Raw genomic sequence first — 6,599 nt, forward strand, 5'->3', positions numbered from 1 at the left:
CTTCCTCCTTTTGTCCAGTTGGTTACTCATTCATCCTGCTTTGCATCCAGACCTGGTGTCCTCCTTCTCTTGGCTTTGATGAAACAGTAAAGATGTGGGACCATCACACCAGCTTCCATGTATGTGAGAGGCAGCCCTGGAGCTGCAAGGTGTCCTCTTCCATGCTCATTCCCCACTTGTCTTTATTACTTTAGATCTAGTGAGGTCTACTGATGGACTTGGAACAAGGCTGCCTTTTGCTCCAAAACAAAGCAAACCAGGTGGAAGGAAGTGTGGCTCGTTGCTGATGAAGTAAATGAAGTAAAAAATGAAGTGCTTGAGTTCACCTGCCTCTGACTTTCTAGAGAGAAGACTTTGCTCTAGAATTGAAAGCTGCACCATGAAGCCTTCTGAGATGCATTTCTTCTACCCCCCCATGAGCCTGGAGAGGGTTGTTACCATGCAAAATAAGTTAAATATCCTGCTGCAGATAGAGACTCCAGAATATCTTCATGGTGTCCTTGGAAGTGGCTGCAAGCTGACGGTCACCCTGTGGTTGGCCTCAGTTTGTCTGTGCAGGGTCTGTTACCCCTGGTAATTCTGTGAGGCAACATGAATATTGATGTTCCTTTTTTTGCAGAATTCCAGATTTTTTCACTCTTTTAGCTGAGCTGCATATAAACCACAGTGCCTTGACCCTCGGCACTGCTCTGAACGTGTTCTGTATTTCTGTGGTCTTTCTTGGACATTTTGTTTTATAGCCAAGCTTCAAGTTTGAAGGCATCTATAATCCTGCCACATTTAATTTTCTGCACAACTTCCTGGACAGTAGCTCAGCAAGCAACTTTCTGCAGTACAACAGGGTGCCTGAACTATCTTTTTCAGAAGCAGCCTGAAAACTCCCTTTTTCATTTCTAATTCTTGGGTTCAAGAGCCATTTGCTGATAAACTTCCATACACCAACTTTCTCTCCTTCAGAAAAGTTGAGGTTTTGAGTCTGTAACTTGCTTGCTTTGTCAGGTGCTGAGTCTCAGGTTTCTTTGGTGGAAACTGTAGATAAGAGGGAAGATGCGGTAGCACTTTTGGTGTCCTACATCTTTTCCTGGCCACGGCAATTTTCCTGACAGTTCCTTGACATGTGGTGGGAGCAGACTGTGCCTCTCTTGTTTCTGGACCAGCAAAGCAATGCTTGTACATGCATGTAGCTGAAACCATCTTGCAGACTGAAGGATGGGAACTGGAGAAGCTGATGGCTTATGGTGTGGGGAAGAAGTCACAGTTCTGCTGAGCTCTTGCCTCGTGAACAGTGGTGCTGTTCTGGCAAAGGGTGCATGTCTCTGTGAGACCACCTTCGGGGCACCTGGGGATGATAAGGCAGGTGACAGAGGTGACCAGCCGTTGTGGTTTCGGTTCCTGGTTTGTACACCATTAGTCATTTATGAAGGGAGGTTATGTTGCCTGCTTTGCAACCCTGCTTAATAGCCTTCTTTTGGAAAGGGCTGGAGGCGGTGGTGACACCTTCTCAATGGACTAGGCTTGGCTACCACCCAGTTCAGGGAGACTGGGACATCTGAAGAGTCAGGCTGTTGCTTCTTGTTATGCCTTGCTGTAACAGCTCTCGCTTGTGGTGTGTGTGTGGAGGAGCTCACATGGATGTTTCTATGCTGTCTTGCCTCTGCTTTGTGTGGCTGCAGTTACGGGAGCAAAGCTGTGACAGTGCACCAACGATCCTAAACCAGAGAGCCGGGAGGGACAAGTGGGCTCAACAGCCGCTGAGGCGTTTTGGGTGTTGTTTTGTTTTTTTTTTTTCTTGCACTGCTGAGCAACTGATTCTAATTAAGGCTTGCAATTTGTGATTTCCCTTGTGGCTGGTGGAAATCTGGAAGGAGAGGACCTCTGATGTATGATTTAGCTGCTTTGGACCGTGTGGCTGGTGTTGAGCCGTTATCCAGGGCAGGTTGGGGATCTGCAGTGGTGTGAAGACTCACCCAGCCAACGACATGCCTTGCTCATGCGCTTGAGGAAATATTAATGGTCAGAGTTGGGATGGGGGGAGGAATGTCTTGCCAGGTGAGGAGGCCAGCCTAGGGGAGCTCGTGGCTCCTGAGGTCCAAGCACAGGCACAAGGATGGGGTTTCTCTGTGGCCGCATCTCTGGGACCCCTGAGGCTGCAGAAACATCCTGGGCATACCTGCGAGAGACGAGGAGGAGAGCGCCTGGTGCAGGCACTGCTCAAGAGGCAGATGTTAGCGTGGTCCAGCCTAAATGCTGAGATGCGGGGCCTGATCCTCAGCCTGGCTCCTGCCCTTCCTCCCCCTCCTCCTGCACTGGGTGTTACAATCCAGTCTAAGGCAGGTTGCACAATTTATTTTCCTGTACTTAAAGCAGTATTTTGGCAGTCAGGGTCGGGAGGCCTCTCTGAGGAGCTCTGGCTGGGCGCCCTCCCGCTGTCACGGGATCAAGCTGCTGTCAAAGGCTCTGCTCCGCTGGGCGTCCTTCAGCGTGGCCTTCTGCTGCAGCTTCAGGGCTGATGGAGGAAGTGGCTGGGCAGCCAAGACATCACTGACATCTTCAGCAAGTGTAGGTGGGAGCGATGGTCACCCCTGCATGGGTGCTCTTGTGCCAGACTGAGGTGAGACCCATCATTTCTGATTCCCGTAATGTGGCAGCTATAAGGAGGACTCATCTTCTTCTGAGATCTGCCCATGCAGAGAGACACCCTCCCATCCTTAAAGCATCTTTTCTCAGTGGCCCCAGGCTCTTGTTTCCTGCTGTCTCCATCAGCTGGCTTCCCTACAGCCAGTTAGTAAATTCATATGGATAAAGGGAGAGCAGGAGACACAGGAAAATTACTGTGGTCGCCACTGCAGGAATATGCAAAGAGATTTGCTGTTATGTTTGCTGATGGTGTAAGGGAGGGAAAGGATGCGAGCGCTAATTTGTGCTCTGCATAAGCAGTATTAATGTCACCCATAGTGATTTAATTGCTTTGCGAGGAGAGTGGCGGGTGAGGCTGAGCATGCCCGGGGAGGGAGGATGAGATAGTTGGGAGTGATGAAAGTGTTCATGGCCAATAAAGGGCATGAGAGTGATGTGGCCAAAGCAGCTGGAGAGAAGTATCAGCTCTGCCCATGCGCTTGGCTGTGTTGTGCTCAGGCTGGAAGGTGGAGAGTTGGTAAACATGAATCCCAGAGCGTGGAGTAGCTGAGGTTGAAGGTACATGACACATGGGGTGGGTTTTCCAGGAGAAATGGTGAAGAAAAAAGAAGCAGAAGATGGTGGTGAAGTTGGGAGTTTGGGGAGTGGGAAAAACTCATGGAGTTACCCGTCTGCTGGAGCAGGGTGGGGAGGACTTGGAGGGGATGTCCTGTTTTTGCCACGATGATCTCGAGTTGGCAGTGGGACATCCGGGAAGGTTTATGAGTGGGAGAGGCTGGGTGGAGACATCAGCCTGCACGTCCTCAGAGGAGAGATGAGCTCACCAGGGAGAGGGTGTCAAGGGGGCTGAGGACAAGGACTGAGTGCTGAGCCTATGGGGTTGGGACAGGGGCAAGGGATGCAGTGGTGGGGAGAGGCTTAGCAAGATGTTCTCGGATGTATGGGGGATGTAGGGGACAGGCTGAGTGGGTGGGGGCCACTGGGGGAGGAGGATGTGAACGTCTTGCTCTGTCCACGATTGCCAGAGCTGGCGTCTCCCTGCACCTTGTTTCAGCATGAGGGTGAAACAGATTTTGTTTCTCTACTATGCTGGGAGGTGGTGTGGGGGAGTGGACACAGTCCCTCCCCTGGGGCTGAAGCTGGAGTTGGGAGGGGAAGGGATGGAGCTGGGAGGTGGGATCCTCCGAGGGAAAAAGAGGAGCCATTTGAAGCTTTTGGGAAGCTCAGGGCTCATTTTCTCCCATCCTACCGTCCTATTTCTGCAATAACAGTTAAACTTAAAAAACCCAGCCCTCAACCCCTACCACCCATGGAGGCCAAAGTGAGAGAAGCCATTGGTTTTACCATGAACCCCGTGGAAAGGTGAGCTTGGAGAGCACAAAAACAGAGAGCTACAACTAAAGAAAGGAGACAAGGCAGAGTCTTAGCGCAGCCGGACCCAGCAGCAGCCAGTGCTGAAGCGAGCAGCTCCAGGCTGTAGGGAATGGCATGAAAAGGACGCAGCTGAGTGCCCCTGGCTTGTGGAAGGACAAGGGACAAATGAAGCGCACTGGCTGGGAGCAGCTTGGAGCATGCCAGGCATCTGGCACTGTATCCCCTCCAAACCCAGCACCCCGCAGCAAGGGACGGAGGCAAGAGACAGCAGGTCCATGACTGCATCTACAGGCAGTTCTTGCCCCCTCCCAGTCCAAATGTACCTTGAGACTACTGGCAAGATGTTTTCAGCAGCACATGTGGCAGCTGTGGCCCCTTGGCTGTAGGCAGGGGAGGAGAGCACTCTTTTAAGCAGATGAATATCAGTGCCCTCTCCACAGGAGGAAGTCATAGACTTACTGAAATCTAAGATAAGTGGCCTCTTAAGCCAGCGGTGTGTCAAGTGGTTAAGGCAGAAGATTAGTGAGCAAGCTCTCCTTCCACTGATGGGAAAGCAGTGGGAATGCAGCCTGTGGTCCGGACACCAGCATCTCTTGAGGAGAGACCTGAGGAGGGACAAGGACAGCCTTAGCATCCCCTTTGCACGGCCAAGAGGCGCCATGGGGCACCTCTTCTCCTAGCTAAGGACTCTGAGGAGGACACCAACAACCATTAGGTGTTTGCAGCACGTGCTGGTTTTACACAGCCCAGTGGAGCCTGATTGCTAGGAGAACATGACCCCAAGGCTCATTCAGCACAAACTCATTATTTAATAGGCAAAGTAAATATGAAAAAAAGGCATTTCCTGCCCTCCCTCTGGTGCTGAAATTTACAGTTGTGAGAAGAGCCGGAGTGCTGCGGAGCCAGGGTATCTCCGGGTGACATTTACAGGACTCAGCTTTCATCGCAGCTTGAAAAAATTCTGTGCGCAGAGATTATCTCCACACTGATCTGGATTGTCTTGTTCAGTTTTGGCCATCATCCTAGATGGACAGTGAGCAGAAAACTTGGCCAGTGGCCTGCGGTCTGTGACCTCCTCTGCGTGAGCTGGGAAGAGGAGGAACAGTCTCCAAGGTACTTGAGATCTTGCAGCCTTGGGGGGCTAAAGAGATGGAGCAGGGGGGTGAAGCTTAGATCCCCTCGTGAGGATTTGATGCTGCACCCTTGACCAACCATTGAGAGAGGCAATCCCTGCTCTGGTGAGGAGATCTCTGCTTTGCATTGAAGTGGATCAACCCATGGTGGCTCCACCTCAGGGTCTCCCCGGGGTGTCAGTCCCCCTGGCACCCTTTGCTGAAGGTTTTTTGGAGCTGGGGCTGAGCAGGCAGGAGGGACGCAGCCAAGGCGTATTGGGGGGATGCCTCTGCAACCCTCCCTTGCCCTGCACTGCTTCAAGTCAGTTGTCAGCAGCCTTCCAGCCGGATGGTGTCTGGAGACCTTCCAGCGACCACAGACTCTCCCCCAGCCCATCACTGCCACAGCACAGACGGGATTTAACGTATGTCTGCACGTCCCCCCAACCTTTCCCCTCTTGAGATGAAGCAAGGAAGAAAAACAAGACTGCAGGTTTGCAAGGACCCCCTCCTCCAGCCCAGAGGGTGATGGTCACAGCTCTGGGCTTTTCTGGACCATACAAGGAGCTCCCAGATTGCACAGGAGGGCTCAGCAATGCCACCCCATGCCGAATCCTCGCTGCACCATGGGCAGACGTTCCTGTTGGCTTGAGGTGTCATTTTGAGGTTTTTCTCTGCTCCCCTTTTGCCTCTCAACTTGCAGACAAGTGGGTGAGAGAGAGAGGAACCGGTTTGCTTTCCACCTCCCCTCGCAGTGCCCCTCTGCTTATTAGTTCTCCAAATATTTCGTCCTGCAGCCCGGCAGCAAGGACTCTGCACTAACCCGATCCCAGGCAGAGGGGAAGCCGGAGCGGGTAGGACAGCGTGTTATCCTCATGGCATCGCTCCAGGCCAGCCTGCGGGGAGCGAGACGGGGCAGCTGGGGCCCTGCAGCACTAAATCCCAGTGGTCGGGGCACAGACGGCAGCAGCCCTCCAGCTCAGCCTTCCTCTCACGCTTCCCGAGGGCAAGACAGCGATAGCGGCAGAGCACAAGCATTGCCTTTCCCCCCAGCAGCATCTCTTCCCCACTCCCAACCATTGCTCCACTTTCTAGTTTTTGCTTTTCTCAGGACAGGGACTGTCCCTAGAGCCCTCACGGGGTCTGGAGAACAGGCATGTGGAGGAAGAAGAAGAGACCTGGTTGTGGGATGCTGGTGAGGGGCAATTATGGGACAGAGGAAAAGAAATCCCCTGGGATTTCCTCCCATCAGCTCCCAGCTCCATTAAGAGTCATTAGATTGCAGGTACCATGGTCCCTCTGGACCCTCTTCACAGTTTCCAGTTGAACGAGATGCTGGAGAAGTGAGGGGGAAAGGGGGCAAGGGGAAGGGGAGCACGGTGGGAACATTGTGTCCTCTGACAGCCCTGGAGCTGCTGAGGAGCTTCTGTAAATCAGTGGCCACAGGAGCTGCTCCAAAATCCATCCAACACCCAG

The sequence above is a fragment of the Strix aluco genome, chromosome 22 (genome assembly GCF_031877795.1).
Source record: "Strix aluco isolate bStrAlu1 chromosome 22, bStrAlu1.hap1, whole genome shotgun sequence".
In the NCBI taxonomy this organism is placed as follows: Eukaryota; Metazoa; Chordata; class Aves; order Strigiformes; family Strigidae; genus Strix; species Strix aluco.